The sequence below is a fragment of the Anguilla rostrata genome, chromosome 4 (assembly GCF_018555375.3).
Source record: "Anguilla rostrata isolate EN2019 chromosome 4, ASM1855537v3, whole genome shotgun sequence".
Classification (NCBI taxonomy): domain Eukaryota; kingdom Metazoa; phylum Chordata; class Actinopteri; order Anguilliformes; family Anguillidae; genus Anguilla; species Anguilla rostrata.
In genome coordinates this window covers 37320185-37342657 of record NC_057936.1, presented here as the reverse complement: position 1 = coordinate 37342657, position 22473 = coordinate 37320185, and the positions used below count along the sequence as shown (strand labels likewise).

Genomic DNA, 22473 nt, shown 5'->3' with positions numbered 1-22473 from the left:
CAAATCATGTCCAATCAATTGAATTTACCACAGGTGGACTCCAATCAAGTTGTAGAAACATCTCAAGTATGATCAAGGGAAACAGGATGCACCTGAGCTAAATTTTGAGTGTCATAGCAAAGGGTCTGGATACTTATGTAAATGTGATATTTCAGGTTTTTATTTTTAATAAATTTGTAAACATTTGTCCTTATGGGGTATTGCGTGTAGATTGATGAGAATAAAAATGAATTTAATCAATTTTAGAATAAGGCTGTAACGTAACAAAATGTGGAGAAAGTGAAGGGGTCTGAATACTTTCTGAAGGCACTGTAATATGCCAACTGATAGCACAATAACTATGTAATTCATAATTTTACTATGACACTAGTAACAGAAGCAGGTTGCAACAGTGGGCTTAGCGGGATGACATAAGATACAAATCCTGTTTGTTGTTCAGGTCAAAACAAATTTGGCACACAGGCAAATAATATTTAAAAACTCTAGGACCAATTTCCATTTTTAATTTACTGTTGAGCAAGCTAGCTAGAGCGTAGCCTTGCGAGCCAGTCTCTTTTTTAACTTCGTTCAACAGAGCCAGGCCGATGCCTTGACGTTCTAGGCATAAACGAAGGAGGCAAACTTCCCGGGCTAGTTGTACTTTCCCAACCAATCAGAGTGCAGAGGGGCAGCGCTGATCTGAAACGTGCACCGGACAAATATTACCGGAGGCAAACTTTTCCACAGACCCGCATCAGTTCGCCACTATTGGGGGAAAATGGCTAACGTTAACGTCAGAGCACTGACCAAACCATAGAAGTTTATCACCGAGATCTGCGGTTCGAGGTTCGATAATAAAGAAACAAACACAATTCATTTATCGGTGATAAATATATTTAATTAATTCCTTTTTGGTTCAACAATTCCACTTGCTCCTCCATTATTGATTGTAACGGGCAAACAATCAAAACTATTGCTTCATTTTTCTGGGTATTTATTTGATAGCAGACTGCATACCGTAGGTCACGCTTGAAAAATTAAAATTAAATTAAAATTGCCAAATCCTGTAGGCAAGCAAGCAAGTACATCTCTGTCCGATAACAGCGTATCCAAACATACGCGCTGAAGGTCCTTCAATGAAGTCACGCCATGTATTTGGCAAGTCTGTGATACAACAATTAAAATCTTCTTCAAATTTGTCCACAATTCTGTTTTTAGCAGATAATTTGGGTTAGCTCGATAGCTTCGTCCGTTTCGCTGGTGTGTTTCAGTCGGGACTTGGATTGCAGCACACACGGAACAGAGGGAGTGTCGGGGCCGGGGGGGGGGAGAAAACCGGCACACTGAGACAGACAGTTTGATTAACCAATAGGGAAGCTGCCGCGGCCTCCCCGCGGCAGAGGCTCCTCCCTTTTGCCCCAGAAGGTACATGCGTTCGTCCAGACTAGCTAGAGCGTGACATCATTTTCAACTATTAATTCAAATTAAGTTTTTTCTCAATGAATCTCGCACACTAGTGCATAAATATTATGACCAATGAACACAATCAGACACAAAAAGATAATTGGCTCTAAGAAACAGGAGTAATTATTTTGTTGTGGTTCAAGTCTTTGCAGATATGGTCCATAGAAAAACTTCCTTTTTTGTTGAGAATTTGCAAAAAGGAGAATGAAGAGGTAGGTAAAAAGTCAATATCTGATCATTACTGGCCGCTGAAAAGTATAATTCACGTTACTAAAAAGATGTGGCAAATTCGATCTGTGATCACGGCTAAACTACCACCAACGCCTCATTTTTAGTCAAGGAAAACCTTGGTGTGTTGCATACCCACACTGCTCTCTGCTCTCTGGTCTCTCTATTGGACAGAAACTCCCGCAGGGTTTCCCCACTGCTCCTTAGCCAAAACTCTTCGACAGTCACAGCGAAACAATGGAAATTCATTAACGTGCCTTTGGTTACCCGGTGTGACAGGAGAAAGCAGATGGTTCATCGTTTTTCTGACTGAGTGCCAAAAGGAGGAGGAGATGCCACACGTGGATCTCGGCAGGTCACTGACAGAGAGCTCTCATATCTGCACTGAGGATTTCAGCCTAAAATGTCAAATGTTGGCAACGAATACAGCCGGCAACATTTTATGCATTTATAATGATGAGAATACCGATTGTGTAGCTATTCAAAGGGTAATTACACCCACATTTGTATGCCTACTTTTTCATGAAGCATTTTAATCCATGGTATTATTTCAACATTTCTGAAATATCATTTGGCAGAAAAAAACTGGTAGAAAATGTCTTTGTGCTGTCCACTAATGTGTGAAAAATGCTTTCTTCATTCCTCTCTGGCCCCACCCCAATCATGACTTCAGAATACCATGATTTTGGAGGTACTACTACATCATATAAATGTCAATCAAGATATCCAGTTGGAAAATTGTTGCCACCCACAAATTCATCCATTCACCTTTTAATATATGACAGAACACTGCTGGTACCTGATTGGCTAGATTAGTTTCAACCTCAAAGTTTTCAAACCAGAGAAACATGGTGGCCTGTTCATAAACTCTCATTTTCCTCTGAATCAGTAGACTAAAATATGTATCTGAAAACATTTCAGGTGAGAATTAAGCCATGGAATTGCTGAATGTTGATTCCTACTTGAACAGCAACACCTAGTTTGACACTTTAATCTGAGTTTCATGAGCCAGACATTTCTATGTTGCACAAATTCATTTGCATATAGAATACTTTATGCAAATGCGATTGACCCAACTAGTCCATTCACCCCAAGACGCATTTTTAAAATTGTGTAGTAGGCGGAGCCAGGGTGAAACAGTGAGTGCAGTTACTCTTTACATTACATTACATTACATTACATTACAGGCTTTCAAGCACTTATCCAGGCGACTTACAAACTTTACTTAGCCTTACAATTGTATCCATTTATACAGCTGGATAATACTGAAGCATGCAGGTTAGTACCTTGCTCAAGGGTACAACGGCAGTGTCCTTACCCGGGATTCGAACCTGCGACCTTTCGGTTACAAGCGCAGTTCCTTACCCACTGCGCCACACTCCGTCCTCCGTCCTTTGTCTTACTTTAAAAAGTAAGACAAAGTAAATGCTTTCATAATGCCAACTTCTGATCGAAGTGGAAAGATTATTAGCTAAATTATGAAAATAATAATAATAATCTGTCACTAGCTTAGATAATGAAGACTGCATGTTTTACTACAGTATGGCGTCTATACAAGTGATAGATTAGAATTTCACAGTATTATTCATTATGCATTGGACGTCTCAATCAGTTAGCACATTATCCCGTTGGGCATGGTTTGTAGACCACATTTTTATTTACGAAAGTGTGGAAAAATACAGAATAATGCACATCCTTAATATAGGACAGAGTGCTGTCTATTCAAGAGTGTTGGAAACTCTTACTGTTCAAATGTTCAGACCATTTCACTACTCCATGACACACAACTTGAGCAGAACACTGAAAAAAACACTGAATGCACAGACAGAACATTGACAAAACACTAATAAAGCATGGACAGAACACTGACAAAACACTGATAAAGCATGGACAGAACACTGACAAAACACTGAATGCACAGACAGATCACTGACAAAACACTGATAAAGCATGGACAGAACACTGACAGAACACTGTCAAACCACTAACAGAACACTGTCAAACCACTAACAGAACACTGCCAGAACACTGATAAACCACTAACAGAACACTGTCAAACCACTAACAGAACACTGTCAGACAGCTGACAAAACATTGATAAAGCACGGACAGAAGGCGGTCAGAACACTGATAAGGCACTGAAGTTCTACTGCCTTAGATCCATTCTTCACTTACTGTACAACGAGTGATGTTCCCTCTTGCATTTAAAGAAAGAAAATGATCCTCCTGCCTGCACGTCTCTACTGGCTGAAACAGGCTTGGAGAGCTCCCACTGCATAATCCAGTGCACAGGTGGATTTAGCAGCTCCTTCATATTAGTGGTTGAGAGAGAGCTGGATTAGAGAGGCTGTTTCTCATTCTCCTCATGTGCTCGGAGTAATACAGCAGGAAACACTAAGCCCCCCCCACCCCTCCCTTTGTTCAATGTACCCAGACTTTTGAAGACCCTGGGCAAAAAATAATTTGGTGGCCCCCTCCAAAACAGCAGCTGGGGCCCTGGGCAAGAAGGTGGGACACTAGGCACAGTGCCTGATCCGCCCAGTGGGAAGGACGGCTCTGCATTTACAGTACCAGTCAAAAGTTTGGACACAACTCCTTAAACCAGGTTTTTCATGATTAAAAATGCTTTAAACTGTATAAACTTGTCTATAAACACTTAATTTCATTATATGATATCTGTACTTATATAAGCAGATAATCATAAGTGAATTGCATTCAAAAGTTTAATTTTTAAATGAAATTGTAAATCTTGTAAGCTCTTTGGGGGGAGGTGGGTGCATTATTTTGTTATTTAAATATCTTCGTATGTACTGGTGTTCATTATGACGTCTATCTTAACAGGTGCTCTAGGACCTGTAGAATTTTTCATATTTAAAAAAAAAAAAAGACCACCCGCCATATTTCAAAATGCATGGGATTTATTCCTACATCAGTTTCACCCTTCTACCCTCCATTGGAAATATATGGTACTGCATGTTGTGAAAATGATGTAGGAATATACCCCATGCATTTTGAAATATGGCAGGTGGTCTTTATATTTTTTAAATATAAAAAATTCTACAGGTCCTGGAGCACCTGTTAAGATAGATGTGATCATGAACACCAATATGTACCAAGATATTTAAATAACAAAACAATGCACCCCCACCCCCCAATGAGCTTACAAGATTTCCATTTTCATTTACAAATCAAACTTTTGAAAGCAATCCACTTACGATTATTTGCTTATATAAGTCCATATATCATATAATGAAATATTAAGTGTTTATAGACAAGTTTATACAGTTTAAAGCATTTTAGTCATGAAAAAACTGGTTTAAGCAGGTGTGTCCAAACTTTTGACTGGTACTGTATGTACACATAACATAAAACGGCTGTTACCGGGCAACACTCGATTCGGAGGCACACGAGCAGAGGTACACACAGCAGTCTCATCGCGGGGAATAAGGCCTACTTTCACTAAGCCCGCACGACCTCAGAGGGAGGATTCAGACAAGCTCATTGTACACTGGGCAGGACTGCGCATCGCGGTACGCACGCGCGTGGCTGTTCGCCAGCTATGCTGAGCTCAGTCGTTCCCTGCGAGGGTGACTAGCGCAGCAGTTCCTGTAAAACCGCGATGGGAAATGCGCCCCGACAGACCCGGTACGCGCTGCGCACCGCGTACATAATGTTCCGATTCAGGGCCTCGCTCTCGTCTGATGCCCGATGAATTATTCAGGAATTCCAGAGAAGTGGGTGCGAGGTGAGGGGAGGGCGGTGGGTAGCTGCCACTCTTAACAATACAGGATTTAACCACCCCCCATGACTAAACCACCCCCGAAGTCGCCCCCAACGCCACTTCTTCCCACCCCTTTGACATAATCAAAACAGGACGAAAAGTTCTGCACACAGACCTGTGGAAGAAGGAGGGAAGGGAACGTGCGGTACGAAACATGTAGTATCCTTCCGCCCGGTGTAACTGATTGATTCACTGTGTTTGTTTCCTCAGTAGAGCTTGAACACAGGGGATAGTATCCTTCCACCCGGTGTAACTGATTGATTCTCTGTGTTTGTTCTCTCAGTAGAGCTGGAACACAGGGGATATGTTGTCCTGTGCTGGACCTTCACCTGTCCCGCACAGCTCAGTAACTCAGCTCCCATCTCCTGTTTGATCACAGAGTCTCCATAACCCATAATCCTCGGCGAGGCAGTGTCTCCGACAGCTGATACCTAAAATGCATACAGATCACCCCGCGTGGCTGGGGGTTGGCCATCCCCTCTCATCTGTAACCCTGCCAGCCTTTCCCCATCTGATTAAAATAAAAAATATGAATGACGGACACTCCATTCCCCAAACTACATTAGCACGGCTACGGCTCTCTTCTAGTTGCCCAGTAGAGGGCGATGTTCAGTGAAAGCCAGGTATCCTCTCTGAGACCGACGGGGATCCTGCCACTGATAAAACAGACAAAGCAGTACAGGCATTCCGTACACAGTGTCTTTACACAGAGCACACACAAGCTCCACTGTGACACCACACTTCCATAAACACCGGCACTGAACCAAGACCGTGGACTGGTCCAAGTCACGGAAAGTTCATCCCATCAAGTATATCATTTTAAAAAACTCATTAAAAAGCAGGTAAGGGTAACCTTGGCGTAACCAACTACTAAAAGAATCAATATGAGAGAAATCTGACAGAGACTCAATTCCACTTACACCCACAAGACATGTTTAAAAATAATAATAAGAGCACAAACCCTGTGTTTCAATATTAACTGCACAATACTGACCCTGACAGTGAATAAAACAAACCCTGTACCCAAATTCAACTAAAAGAAGCCAATATTTATAGAATATTTATAGAATTTATAGAATGTAGAACGTTCCAGCACCCGCACCTCTGCGACCAAACATTCAAATAAAATAAGATGCACAAAAAACAACAAAAACACCAATTTCACGTCATGCAGATGGTTTTTCATTGACAGCAAAGGCGGTGTGTAAATAATTACCTGACTGTATTACGTATTTAAGGAGCCCTAAAAATAGTAGGCTTTTAAAGTGGAACCAGTGATCCGACAGCAAGACAGAACTACGGAATGCCCTAACGCCCCCCCCCCCCCCTTCCCAAAAACAACAGGAGTAATGGAAATTACGCGTGAAGGCTTCACCCCTTTTCCACCCACTCTCTTTAAACACACTCCTTGGTGATTTCACTTACAAATTACACAGCAGTCCCTGTCAGCTGACTTCTCTCTCCCACACATTCTGCTCTGGAATCCAATACACATACAACCTTATTAATCTACAACCAAACTATTTACACACACACACACACACACATATTAAATATATATATATATATATATATATATATATATATATATATATATATATATATATATAAATAAATTTATATATACACATATACATACACACTCATATGGTCGTTTCAAATGTTTAATTCTGGAATATGTATAGTGCCTTTCAAAAGTACTCAGCCCCTTCCTCAACATTCACAGTCTGTTGTCTCAGAGCTTTAAATCATGGCACTTTCTGTTCTGAAGCAAGCAGTTGGAAAAAATAATGAAAAAGAAAGTAAAAGAGTTTGGTCTCCTGAGCACTCTTGAGCAATTTGCGATATCTTAGAAGGGCAGGGTTGTCACAATAAGCTAATTTTGAAACACTATACTGCACAATAACTATTTTAGTGCCTCTACATTTTATTTCTCATGATGCCATTAACCCACCAAAAAACTATTTTGGAACCCATTTCATGAAACATTTCGTGGGTAAAAGGCAACTTGTTACTACCATTACCAAATGCTGCTTGTTGCATATTACAGTCATACATACGGGAATAAAGGAAGTGTGTGTATGTGCCCCAGTCGCATACGTCAATGTTCTTGGCTGAGCAAATAAATGAACTCATAAAAAGTAAACATATTAGTAACTGAATCATGAGCAGATGGCAGTTAATCATTCTGAACTGACTGGGGCACCAGTGAGAGGGAGTGCCGGCCAAAACCGCAGCAGACCCAGCCAGTCACAGCCTCCGCAGCAGCCAATCACATGGCACGCTGCGACTCACTGCGCCTTTATCAGTGCGAGGGAAAAAAAATCAGATGCTTGCTACATGGATTTTAGGCTTACCAAGTAAATGCACGATTTATGCACTTGGATACATGGCGTTCCCATTGCACCCGCCTTCCTCGCCAAGCTCCCACAAACAAATTATATTTTTTTTAAAAACTTACTCTTCCTTACAGTTCTTTTCTGGTGCGGTTTTCTTTGTGCCGACACAAGGCCGCATTTTATAAATGACTATTGCAGTGGTGATGTGTCCCTGTATGTATACTCATGTGTACAGTGCCTTCGGAAAGTATTCAATATTCAGAAAGCATTCAGAAATGTGATGTTTCTGTTTTTTTATTTTTAATAAACTTGCAAAAATTTCTAAAAACCTGTTTTCGCTTTGTCATTATGGGGTATTGTGTGCAGATTGATGAGAATAAAAATGAATTTCATCAATTTTAGAGTAAGGCTGTAACGCAACCAAATGTGGAAAAAGCGAAGGGGTCTGAATACTTTCCAAAGGAACTGTATATGCCTATATTCAAATACATGTAAATGTTCATCACTTGCCACCTTTGAATGGGCACTCAGGTATCGCCCTCCAGGTTTTGTTTATCTTTGTTTATTGGGAGCCCGTGGGAGGCGGGGGACGGGAGTGCTGCAGTTGAAGGCATTAGGCCCTTCCGCTCACAGTGGAGCCCGTCGCTGTGTGACCCAGCGTAGCGTAGCATTACATTACGTTACGTGACATTACAGGCATTTAGCAGACGCTCTTATCCAGAGCAATTTACATAACTTGAACTGCTTCAGTATGTATGTAAAGTACTTTGCTCAAGGGTACAACAATCTGATTGCTCAAGGGTACAACAGCAGTGTCCTACCTGGGAAATGAACCTGCAACCTCTGCGCTGCCCTCTTCCTCTTCCTGCTGCTACCTGCCCCCCCCAACCCCCACCCCACATAGCTGTCAGTCAAAGCTTGAAGACTTCCAAGCATCTGGGACAATACTCCAGGGGCAGTGCGTGCTGCTATTTTTTGCTCCCCTTTCTTACTGGGGCTAAAAATAGGTTCCATTCTCCTTGCTGGCACGCTGCCCCCCCCCACCTCATTCCCATTTAAACCAATGTGTTCATCACTGAATAACCCTTTTCCGAAGTGTACAGTAACTCCCTCCCTTCACACGTGGTGGGCTGGGTGGATGATCTACAATTGCAACGCTAACTGGGGACGCCGTTTGTCCAGGTGTCCGAAAAAACAGATGACAGAGGTACTCAGGGCGACTGCCTTAAGCCCGGAGTTTCACTTTAGCGCCGCGCTGCAATAAAACAGACGCAGTAAACGTCAGCGCGTGCGTTTCGCGGTCGTAAATCACGCCGATATTACAGGCGGCTTTGGAACGGCGTCGCCGCGGTCGTTTGGCTGCCTAGATACGGGCACGTCGCAGTACAGCCGGTGCTTAGCGTAGTTAAGAGTTTACCACGGAGACACCACACGCTGTAAGCACTGTCTTAAAAACAGAGCTCCTCATCTGCTACTTTTCAGGAATTAAATTGAGGGGGAAAATGAACTCACTGGCATCTGAGTCGTGTGTGTGGGCAGACTACGTGCCATCTGTGAATGGAGAAATACTGATGATAACCCTGTTGAAGGTACATTCTGTCTCCCTCCCTCTCTCCTTCCTCTCCTCACTCGCTCCTACTCTCCCCTCACTCTTGCTCTCTTTCGCTCTCCCTCTTTCCTGCAACTCTTTCCCCCCCCCCCCTCTCTCTCGCTCTCTCCCTCTCTCTGTCCCCACTTGTAGGCGTCAGGCACAGTCATTCATTGACATCACTCACAAGGGCCTCTTCATCCATCTGCAGTCATTATGAAAACCTGGGGAGCGTGGCACCGTGCCCTGAGACGGGCGGAGCCGTCACTTCCGCTCCCGGAAAAAAAAGAGCCCTTTCTCCGCTGAGGACGTGGACGGGGGAGCGGACATCCGGACTTTCCGGAGCGCCCCTCCCCCGCGCCGGGCCCCTCCGAGGGTCCCCTCCCGCACTCTCGCCCTTCTGGCCGCCGGGCCCCTGCTGCCGAGAAGCATCGCGGAGAACACCCGCCGCTCTCGCTCACCCGTAGGGTTCGGCCACGGGCGGTATAGAAAGCTCCTGCGCCGCTGCCGAGGCGACACTTAGGAGGCCCCGCCCACACACCACACCTCCACAGCACATGAACCAGGCTGGTCCCACCTGCCAGCAGGCCTACCAGTGTCAATTCACAGAAAAGCCACCATGGCCTTTAAGGTCCCACTCTGTCCCCAAAATGCACATGGACACACTCACACAGGTGCACACACACCCACACAATCATACATACACACACACACACACACACACCCCAGCCTTTGCCTCCCTCCTCAGAAGATCCAGTGAAACATCCTGGTGCGAGACGGACTTCCTTCTTCCTAGCACAGGTGCAAACCAAACATTACATGAGCTGAGATGGCTGGACTGGGGCGGGGCCGGGGGCAGGACTACAACGCCGATGGTGTTAGTCATCGGCATGTCGACGGCCGGCCCAGCAAATCTGCTGCTCAGGAGGAGATATCAGGCACCAGCCAGGGCTGGAGAACCAATCACTGCTGCTCTTCCACTCAGTAAACGAATGGAAATTAATGCTGAACAGGTTCCCCCTACAGCATGCATTTCAACCAGCACGAAGTTGTGCACACAACAGTAAATTACATTGACTAAAACCTTATGTAACTTATACTATATGACCAAAGGTATCAGGACACCCCTTGGTCTGGGCTTGTTTTTCATGGTTTGGGCTAGGCCCCTTAGTTCTAGTGAAGACAAATCTTAATGCTACAGCATACAATCACATTCTGTGATTCTGTGCTTCCCCAACAGTTTGGGGAAGGCCCTTTCCTGTTTCAGCATGACAATTCCCCCGGGGCACGCAGCAAGGTCCATACAAAAATGGTTTTGTTAACAACGGTCTGGTAGAACTTGACTGGCCTGCAGATAGCCACTACCTCAACCCCATCTCAAACTTTTGGGATCAATTGGAAAGCAAACTACGAGCCAGGCCTAACTGCCTAATTGGATATCAGGTGGCCACATACTTTTGGCCATGTATTGTATATTCATAGTGCGTGTGTGTGTGAGTTAGTTGAGCATTTGCGTGTGTATTTGAGTCAAAAACAATAAAAGGTTGTATTCATCTTAACGGATGAAACGCACTGTTAAAAACAGAACTGATCGATTGTGCGTGTGTGCATACATGGGTGTGTTCATGTGTGTGCGTGCGTTTATGTGCATGACAAAAAACATTTTTGAACACTAAAAATGCATGACTGGGGTCTGGGGGTTGAATAAATGGTTTCCTTAAGCAACACTGCAACAGAAAACAGTATCAAAAATCTGACTGAACAGACCACCAGAAAAGCGAAAGAACTGACAGCATTCATTATTATTATTGCTTTGCTTTAGAGACACTTGGGCCTCCCTACAAAATGTACACTTTTTCAAAATTGCCAATTAACTGGTACATTGCTGAGGGGTACAGCAAGTTCGACACCTGGGATTTAAACCTTCAGCTCGAAGCTATCCTCAGGTTTTAGATCCCAGCTCTTTAACCATCACGATAAACGAAATGAGAAAGTGGCACACAGCGGGTTCTTTAGCACAGTAAGTGACCCATATTTCTGGAGCACCAGTTCCCCGCTGTAAAAGCGTGAACGGTCAGATGCTACCCCAAATGGTACACCGGGTGGGAGGGTGCGTGCCAGCAGGAAAAAATAGCTCCACAGGCCCCCGCGTGTGCAACAGAACTAGGACATGTCCACGCAGAAAATGGCCTCGCGTTACAGAACAGCGGGGGAAGCTGGCCTCGCTGGGAGTGGCTCCCGGCCAATCGAAGACGAGCAGGATTCCGTCACAGCGCTGCCGACACAGCTCAGGAGAGCGCTAGCCGGCTCGGCTCTTGGTACGTGCAAAAACGAACGTTCCCAGGCCAGCCGCGTGCAGTGCCCTCGGGGGACTACACAGAAAAACACACACATGTAAATACCATGTAAATACCATGAAATAAAAGCTGATAGTCAATACCGTCTGTCTCATATTCATCTTCTGATCGCAAATTCATATGTCTTAAGCGTAAAGTAAAAATAACAAATTTCACTCTACTGTTACCATAATTTCGTACTGGCACTGCAGCACAGACATGCACTGTGCCTCCAAAGCAAGAGCAAGTACTCAGCTGGCAGAATTTATTTTACCAGGGAGAAATTTTTATGCAATTGGGTACATTACTCATCATATCCCACACAGGTGGCTGTGGAGAGCAGGGGCCGATTCGCGTCGTATAATAATAATAAGAATAATTAAAGCCGCAAGCGGCGTTGGGAGGGGTCCAAGCATTGGCACAATTTCGCCCCCTATGGAGCGATTTTAAAATGGTTTTGTCCTCATGATCATATACCATGATCATACCGGCGTGTATGTAGAGCTGCAGTGCTTCCGCGCCGCAACTAAAAAAGGCGTCAGACTAGTGTTGTCACAATACCAAAGTTTGGACTTTGATATCGATACCAGGTTTAGTATCACGATACTCGATACTGAAACAATACTTGAAACATAAACGATACTGATTCGATACTCGGTACCTAACGATATTGAAATTACCTTAATAGATCAGAAACATAATGTCCACAAGGGTTGACCTCATTTTTGAATTCATGGTTTATGAACAACCTTTAAGTTGAAGCCTGTTCAACATATTAATAAGCATAGGCCTATAGTGTTAAAACACTAAAGAATAGAAAAATATAATATATTTCAAAAATTAAACAATTGTAAACTAAATAATCTTTAAACAGGTCTTTCACTTTTAAATAGATCTAAACCCAGCATATTTTAACAACAATACAACATCTTCCTATAATAAAATGTTTCCAAATTAGAACACCTATTGCTACTGAAGTGTACTGAGTCAAAGCTTGCGCTGTATCAACGAGGCCCAATGCACAAGCGCACGTCACCTGACTTGGCTACCTTAGTTGCTACTGCCATCTAGCGAAGATACTGACAAGTTACACCTTTCATCCTCTCAATCAGTAATGTGGGAGACACATTTCCTTGGCTTTTACATTTGACCTAAAAGTACTGAACGTCGGAAAATTCTAATACCGAACTGTTTTTCTTTTTTTTAAGTACCGAAAAGGTGCTGAAGTTTAGTTATACTGTGCAACACTATGTCAGACACGTATTCCAATCCATTGCTCAGCTTAGCAGAGAATGCACATTTCAGAGCGCCTCAGAGACAGATAGTATAATAATACATATTTCAAATAATAAATACGACATTGAAAAAAACGAAACAAAAAACGAAAAACTCACCATCCCTGCTACCTGCGTGCTGCCCGCAGAGTATCATATTATTAATTTCGATATTGGCAGACTACAGTAAATTGCATTTTTTGTTGATATTCAATATTAGTAATTGCAGTGAGAAATTGCAGCTGTAGACACAAGAAGGTTTGTTATATTATGGTACAGGGATGTATCCAAATCCAAATACTGTATTCGGGAAAGCACGAATAATGCGATGGAAACAGATATTTCTTCTACCCGAAGTTGCTCGTTATTATACGGATTCGGGAAAAAAAGTCAGCTCCATGTCGAGTTCTCATAAGCTCTATCTAACGTTACAGGGGGGGGGGGGGGTTACGCACGACTGCTAGCTGTATCGGGAACTCCGGCACACACACAAACAAACTTTGAGCCAGTTCATAAAACTTAGTTTAGTTAAAAATTTTAAAAAATTGAAAAGGAGAGAGATGAAAAGTACAGTATGAGGATGTGGAAATATATTTCATAATTATTTATATGCCAATATTGAATCAATTTGATACTTTGAAGGCACAACAGTTGCATTGCCAATGAATATTAGGTTAGAAAATGCAACGTTTGCCCGATTTAACGTGACTTCCGGGATAAACCACGTCCACTTCCTGTCTTCTATCCGAATACAGATCCAGATAATTTTGTTGGTTGAACAGATGCAGATACAGATAATGACGTCTCTGAACACCCCTATTATGGTAGCAATGGAACGAACCAAAATATTTTGAGCAGTAATACTTACATAGCAATGATTTTATCGGTGTTTAGTAGAATGATAGGACTATCTGCTTCTGTTTTGGTCCAGAAAACGATGTCAGATAGGTCTATCAGCAAACATATGGCTTAGCTATGCCCAGAAGTCCTCAATAATAATAGTATTTTCCAAGAAATTATGAAAAATCGTTGACAACGTTTGGTTAGGTGCAGCGTCTTTTACTGCTACCCCAGAGTGAATACGTAGGCTAAGTGAATTCGATAAGAAAATGTTCGGTTTTACGGACCTATAAAAGGCTATTCCAAAAGCAAAATCAGACATGTTATACATCGTTATAAAGCTTATACTCTCACCTACTGAATAAATGAATTGTCAATCAAGCCAAATTGCACTGAAAAGGGCGACAACGCCGTAAGCAACAGGTGTGGTATTACGCACAGGTATTTTTGAAGGTAGCCTACCCAGGCATCACAGATGCGCATATATTTCACAAAGGGATTGTCCAAGACAATATATGACTACTCAGTCTCAAATGGGACATCTCTAAGCGTAAAATCAGCTGTAAGGTTGTATATTTATTCAATGTTTAGTCCCAGATGTTGACTGTAGAATGACATGTTATCAAACGTTGTCTCATTTATTTCGTTACTCAGTGAGCAGTGTTTTCACTGCTGTATTGGCATATCTTAGGGCTATTGTCGGGTTTATCTTGTTGCTATGACGGAATACGATTTTTGAGTGGTGAAAGAATATTTTTATTAATTCCCAGATAGATAATATTGTCCATTATGAAGTTCAGACCCTTCCCTCACTGATAAAAACTAGACCCAACGGCGTCGGATTACTTAGTTGTGTCGCCATGGATGTCTTCTAGCCCCTTGTCGTAAAGAAGTTTACTAGATGTTGTAACACTTTAGATGTGGAGCTACAGCTCTTCCGCCCCGCAACTAATAAAAAAGTCCAAATGGCGAGCAAACAATATGGCCGACATAGGTGATTTGTAGATTTGAAGTAGTGGGGGGCCATAGGAACCCACCTACCAAATTTGGTTGGTCTACAACTTATGGTTGCTGAGCTTCAGACATTTTAGCGGAGAAAGCTTCCACGCCGCAACTAAAAAGTCAAAATGGCAGGCAAACAATATGGCGGACATAGGTGGTACCAATAGCACAGTTGTAAAGCACATTCAGATGCATTCACCGATTACGTTTTGTGTTGATCTGACTTATGGTGTGGGAGTTATGACCTTTTAAACATGATCCTGTTATAGCGCCACCATCTGGCCGACATAGGTGATTGGTAGTGCCTGAGTAGTGGGGGGGCCATAAGAACCCACCTACCAAATTTGGTTGGTCTACAACTTATGGTTGCTGAGCCTCAGACACTTTTAGCGGAGAAAAAAAATAAAATAAAATAATAATAATAATAATAATAATCCCAAGTATAGACTATTTGCTAAGTGAATGGAACTCATTCAGCAGTGCAGTGACTGAGCAGCATGTCACGATGCATAGCGTAATTTTTTTGGCTGGTGAGACGTCTTCAAATACAGTTGACAGTCAAATCAAACTATATTTGATTTGACTGTATTTCAAATTGAAGATTTGAAACCACGCATTAAATTGTGCAGAAAATCGAAAAGACCAAACTCTAAGCACAAACAAGAATGTAGCGTACATTACATGGCAGTTTATGCAAACGTCTATAAATAGCAAATCGTGGTACAGATCTAATGAATTTCAGCCAGCCAGCACGTTAATCTATGCAGTGTATATATACATAAACTATACATGCAGTAAATTGAAAAGACGAACATTAGACGCTACATGAGCCAAATTTAACCAATCAGCGCCCTCATCGTGTTGTTTGCACTAAATCTTGACCAATGTTGCAACTATGGGGCGTGGTTTGCGTTGAAGTGGTTTGGGAAAAGAAATGACGCTGATGCGTACTGCTGTTCTGACCCTGCGAAGTAGCAGGCCATTTGGGAGGAGGGTATGCATCTCCCCTAAAGGCATCCAGCCTTTAAGACAATGTAGCAATGTGAGAAAGGTGACACATCTCTGAATAAGGCTACAGGTAGAGTGAAACACATATACACCTGACCAGAAAAACTTTAATGGTTTATTTGCTGTTTGCTGTTTTAAGCACCAGCTCCCACTCTATCCTGGCCTTGATGCCAAACAGGAGCCAACTCCTCAGAGGCTGCCTGTGAGGCTTAAACAGAAGGAGGTGAGGGTGGAATAACCCACAGAGAGGGGTGGTTTCCTGTGGGGCTCCGCCCACTCACATGGCCCAGTGACAATCTGAACAGATGTGGGAAGTGCCATGTGGCCTCGCACAACACACACTCCCTCTGTCACACACACACACACACTCTTCGTCATACACAAACAGTCTCTCTGTAACACACAAACACACCCTCCCTCTGTCACACACAAACACACCCTCCCTCTCTCACACACAAACACACACTCCCTCTGTCACACACACCCACACACTCCCTCTGTCACACACCCACACAGTCCCTCTGTCACACACAAAAACACACCCTCCCTCTGTCACACACAAACACACACCCTCCCTCTATCACACACACCCACACACTCCCTCTGTCACACACAAACACACCCTCCCTCTCTCACACACAAACATACCCTCCCTCTGTCACACACACCCACACACTCCCTCTGTCACACACAAACATACCCTCCCTCTGTCACACACACCCACACACTCCCTCTGTCACACACAAAAACACACCCTCCCTCTGTCACACACACACTCCCTCTGTCACACACAAACACACTCTCCTTCTGTCACACACAAACACTCCCTGTCACACACAAACAAACCCCCCCTCTATCACACACACCCACACACTCCCTCTGTCTCTCTCACACACACACACACACACTCCGTCACACACACAAACACACAATCCCTGTCACAAGCACACTCTCCCTGGCACACACAAAAACACACTCTCCCTGTCACACACAAACAAACCCCCCCTCTATCACACACACCCACACACTCCCTCTGTCACATACAAACACACACTCCCTCCGTCTCACACACACACACACACACACTCCGTCATACGCACAAACACACAATCCCTGTCACATGCACACTCTCCCTGGCACACACAAGCACACTCTCCCTCTGCCTCTCTCACACACGCAAACACTCTCCCTCTGCCTCTCTCACACACGCAAACACTCTCCCTCTGCCTCTCTCACACACGCAAACACTCTCCCTCTGCCTCTCTCACACACGCAAACACTCTCCCACTGTCTTGCACAATGACACGAGCACAGAGGGACACAAGTTAACTTCATTAACTCCAAAGTGAAGATGCATACTGAAAACCTGTTTGTTCCTGTACGAAGGGTACATGTCCCATTTGGTTAGTCCATTACTGTTGCACAGCAGTGAGAGGCAATGGATGGACACACCCACAGTCCGTCGTGGAAACACCACATGCAAACATTGCTGTAATACCAGTTACCACGTGCCTTTCCTCACATAGTGGAAATAATATCACAAAATGACCAACTATGAAAAAAGTGCAGTGAATATATAACACACATACATACATACATATTCCTTATGCTGCTTGGAGAGCCTGAGTTTCTTTTTTTTTTAAAGCATACGTATCAGTATTTTAGTAATGAGTAAGATTTCTTTAACCTGTCAGTCAGAAGTCAGAAACAATTTCTCTTTGTTGCTTGACAGTACGTGATATTTCCTGGGATGCCAATTCTACACTTTCTATAAATCTGTATCAAACCATATTTTGTACATTGCAGCACATGCAAAATAGAAATGAAGCACAGCAGTCTTTGCACTTAAATGTTATTTTGGTCTATTGAAGAAGGAGCAACTTTCAGTCCGGCTCAGTTCACAGAGACCACCTGAATATGGTATCAAGTTTTCATCCTGCATCATCTACGAATTCCCTTTAATAACTTCCCTTGCGTTCTCCTGTACAGTGCAAACTACATACATATAGCCATGTCCACACCAAGACTATAACCGTTTATAACATGACAGTCTAACACATTTCTCTGTGCCTTGACTTACTTAAGGGTACTGTGTTTTAATCCATCCTCGGAAACCAGCACCTTTACTGCATTTCTTGTGCGCATTTATGGGTGTACAGTTCAGGCCCGAATGTCCAAATAGATCCCAGTTTGTTCCGACATCTGCGACTTGACCTAAAACTGCAGGTAAGGATAGAGCGCCAGGCTGTTGCGAGGCCGTTACCTCCGATGTACTTTTCGCCGATAGCCAAGCAGAGCGACACTATAAGTGTTTTTTTGTATGGTCAGGCTGGAGATGAAACCCACAAACTTCTGATCTCATGGTGCAAAATCAATTTCAAGTTGCCTTTATCATTGGTGTTGGTTCGATTATCTTTCACTTATGGTGCAAAGTGACCGTAGCCAACTCGTATCGTTGATTATACCCTACGTTCAAATTAAGCAGCCTATCACAAAAGCATGCAACATTCGATAAACTGCTATTATGAATATCATCGTTACATGTGCACAACGTGCGATACACCCACGTAATTAATGTAGTTAGTAAAATGAAAATGTATAGAATAAGAGCATCGGCTGCCTTCTATAACGATTAAGAGGCTTGAATTATTATAGCCTACTTCACTGAAACAATGTGTCGGGCATCGGAAACGCAGGTGAAATAGGCAAAACAGGACGCAACATATGCGTAATTGCGAAGTATTTGCCATGAGCGGTCCTGATCAGTCCGATTTGACCTGCTGTTGAAAGCCCGCTACTGGTTTACTAATAATGACGCAGAAGCCGATCGACCCACACAAATTGTTACATTATCGCAGCTCGTTCACCAGTTAATACCTAGGACGTGATTGCACGCTCAACAACCAATTCGCTCATTAGCCAACAGGCTAGCTACAGCTACAGAAGCTACCTTGTCAATGTAATTACCTGTCAATTTCTCGTTGTGGTTTCTCGCAGCGGTGTTTGCCTTCTTCAATGACTTAGATGATTCTTGCTTTCTTTTCAGTCTTCCCGTCCAGAAACGGTTCCGTCATTTACAAGAATCAGTCTAGATTAGTTTTTCATCCTGCATTATACACTGACTCTTCCCATGTTAGAGTATTAGCCAGCGTCATTGCTCTCAATTCCTCGGTCCTTCTCGCACATGCTCCCATTCAGTCAACCCACTCTTAAAGGAACACACACAGATATTAAGCGATTTATCCCACATCAGCTAATGACATTATCCTGATTAGGTTGTGGAACGGGCAGGTTGCGACCCAAGATGGCACTCTTCAGGTTATTCTTTGCTATGTGAAGGCATTGTAACGTATACGTTTATATTTTAGAATTAATATTATCCATCTCCAGAGGTGGAAAATCCGCAGAGGTAGAACTCATTACTGAAATCAGCTGGGTGAGTTCATGGATGGGAGAGAAACACATGGCAGGACTTTTATTTCTGACCCCAGGACTTTCCACCTCTGCCCATCTCGCACTTTTTGGAACACTTGCTCTTAAAATAGACCACGACAAACTTTAAACCGCGCATAACTTGTTCTAATGTAGCCTATACTTTTAAGCTTCAGTCAATAAAACAAATCTGACCTTTTCTTTCACCAAAGCTAGACAAAATTTCTAGTACTATTGATTTTATTTTAAGCTGAATTTAAAATATTTTTGTGAAATTATTTATTTTAAGATACAGTCCAGTTTAGAGAAGACGCTATCCATTCGCTCCCACAAAAATTAGATACTACCCTATTTTTATACGGTCTATGATACTACCCAAGAGCCTCGAATGCCAACTTTTATGCTCTATCGCCCTTACGTGGCCACGAAACGAAACTGCAATTGGATTTACTTCGAAAAGACGCCAGTGCAGTGCTGCACTGAGAATCTCGGCCTCAATATGAAACGTATATCACTCAAAATATAAACAAAGTTTCTACAGAAAATTCAAATATATTTTGCTAAATTCGGGGGCAGAGCGAAGAAGGTGCTACTCCCAGCAAGTAATGTGCCTAAAAGAAAAATAACCAGTTATTAAATTACGTGTTTGGCACATAGCCACTATTAGGTTTCTGAACAGAGAATAACCATTCTGGTGGAACAGTTTTCGGCCTGAACCGACAATCGTCAGCCTATTTTAAGGAAAGTATTTTAACGTTTCAATATATTATTTGAACAAGGTAAACCACATATATACAAATATATATTTAATAGTTTATAAATATAAAATCGCCCAATCATTACTTACTGTATTAGCCACCCGAGGAGCTATCCCCAAGCTCGGGTGGATCAGAGGTGGAGCTCATTCCGCCTTTAGTTGCAAGTACCAGCGTTTCTACTGCAGGGTCTGCACTGCAGTACTGCATTATCCACAAGCCCCTTCTTTCAATGACAGGTGCCAAGTGGTAAGGAATAGGTTCTATAACATAAATCCTAAATCTGTATTAAAGGCCCCCATGCATGAAATGTGGACTTCTGTGTTTATGTGTTGACCAATGTGTTTATGATTAAATTGTTTGCTAGAGAACAAAATTGTTTACAAAAGAACAAAGTTCTTCATAGATCTAACCTCTTCATTTTGCTCTCAAAGTGCACCAGATTGATGCATTTAACTTCAAAATGTACAAAACTTTCTTCCGGGGGAGCATGCCCCAGGACCCCCCTAGAGGGTCCAAGGTCCACCCACCGTAGTCTCACAAAATCCTGTGGGAAACACTGCGTAGGCCCCTTAGCAATCGTAAGCCCGGTTCTTTCACAATCACACCAGTACCAGTGTCGCCGTCCCGTAGGCCCCTTAGCGACTTTATTACCACTGTCACCGTCCCAAAGGCCCCTTAGCAATCGTAAGCCCGGTTTGTTACACAATCACACAACTAAGACCAGTGTCGCCATCCCGTAGGCAGGGGTTAAATTGAGGGTGGACGCGGGTGGACGGCGTCCACCCACCTTTGGTAAATAAATAAAAAATTTTGACCTGCAGTTTTACAAATAACTATGACAATCCAGTCCATTTTTCGTGTGCTCCAGTCCATGTGTTCCCTCTAGCCAGTTACTCGCTCAACCAATCAAAAATCCAAAGGAAAAAAAAAACCCTATAGACAGGCACAGAAAGAAAAATATCGTTGATTGTCTTGATTGTTTGGAAGCGGACGCGGTAGGTAATTGATATAATTGAATGAAATTCGCCTTATGTACTGCATGTTCAAACCCCAGCCACATTTTCTATGACGCTTATTTGATATAAGTGACACCATATCTGAAGAGTGGAGGGTCCAAGGTATTCAAAACACCCCCATATCATTGAGACAACATGTCCAGGGGAGGCCGCAGCACATTATATATGTTATGCTATCAGAAAGCAATTGGGATTTAATTGAATGAAATTTGCCTATGTACTGCATGCTTATACCCCAGCCATGATATTCTGTGTGTGATGTTTTCACCTTTACAAACAAGTGTTAATACTGTCCTATTCTCCTTGCCATACTAGTGCAATATCCAGCCACATTTTCATATTTATTTGTTTTAAGTTGCATAGTTGATGTTACAAGGTAGCACAGAATGTTGAAGTAATGCATTTTAAATTACTCTAATTCTTCCCTTACCATTCAGTTAAACTCATGTACTGATGTAATGTTGTATTGGATATTGCAATAATAATTAAAAGTAATGGGTGTATCTTATCTTTAATTCTCCATTTAAAATTTTGCATTGTCATTGTTAAATATGTAGGGAAAAAATTGTAAAACTATTCACAACACTGATATTAATTACAAACAAATATGGCTTACTTTTTTCTATGTCTGTGTTTAAAATCGAAGTTGTTTTAATATTGTACAAATAGAAAACGAATAGTTCATATTTTAGAACAACTGCAGTCCGATTTGTCCTTAATTAATTTCATTTTGCTGAATGTAATAGTGGTTTTATCGCTGGACCTTTATTTTGAAATTTTCAGACCCGCGCGAAAGTCCTTACTGTCGCTGGCTTCACACTGCTGCACAATTTCGTACTGCAAATGAAAATAAATGTAGGCTATAATGCATAGGCTACTCGCTAAAACTGCCTATTTGGTGAGAGCTGGCTATATATGATAGTATTGCTATTGAGTAGCCTATTTTGTGGATTAATTGCATTGATACTCAAGGAAAATCAGGGGTAGATTCCGCCACTGCTTAGTGATTCAAACGGATTTTTCTAAATCGCATTTATCATTTAATCTCCCTAACACAATGCGAAGAAGCTGTGCGTCCCTTTCCAATTGATTAGTCAGATTGTTTGCATGCTTGTTAATCACTGAAAATTAATTAAAACAGTTTGAGATCAATGATTAGTTTAAAGGAAAGTTTTGCGCATCACCAATTTTCAGCTCACCAGTCGCCGCTGGTTTTATTTTGTTTCAATTTGATAGTTTACGAAAGATGGATAAAGGAGGAAAAAAGGGAGGACAAAAGAGGAGGATGGCATTATTTTCATGGGTAAAAAAATTCTCAGCATTAATGACACTCAGTACTTGAAATATGTTATGTAAAAGCTTGCATCAATAGTATACATTCTTTTTAAAACATTGTTTTTCTTAATTACAATTATGTGCACAATACAT

The 22473-nt window shown here is 42.4% G+C and overlaps 1 protein-coding gene across 5 annotated transcripts in view; it reads right to left on the bottom strand.

The window, feature by feature from the left end:
• LOC135253334 (activated CDC42 kinase 1-like) overlaps window positions 1-19063 on the bottom strand; it is a 45604-nt gene extending 26541 nt beyond the window's left edge. Inside the window, exons 1-2 of one of the 5 annotated variants that reach the window (XM_064332475.1) lie at window positions 18807-19063; window positions 17920-18059 (exon numbers count right to left, since the gene is read on the bottom strand). The gene's annotated coding sequence lies outside the window, so the exon portion shown is untranslated. Of the gene's footprint in view, window positions 1-3846; window positions 3976-17919; window positions 18635-18806 lie in introns of those variants that run through there. The other 4 variants (XM_064332478.1, XM_064332473.1, XM_064332474.1 and 1 more) reach the window with 4 other exon arrangements.
• Window positions 19064-22473: the final 3410 nt, after the last annotated feature.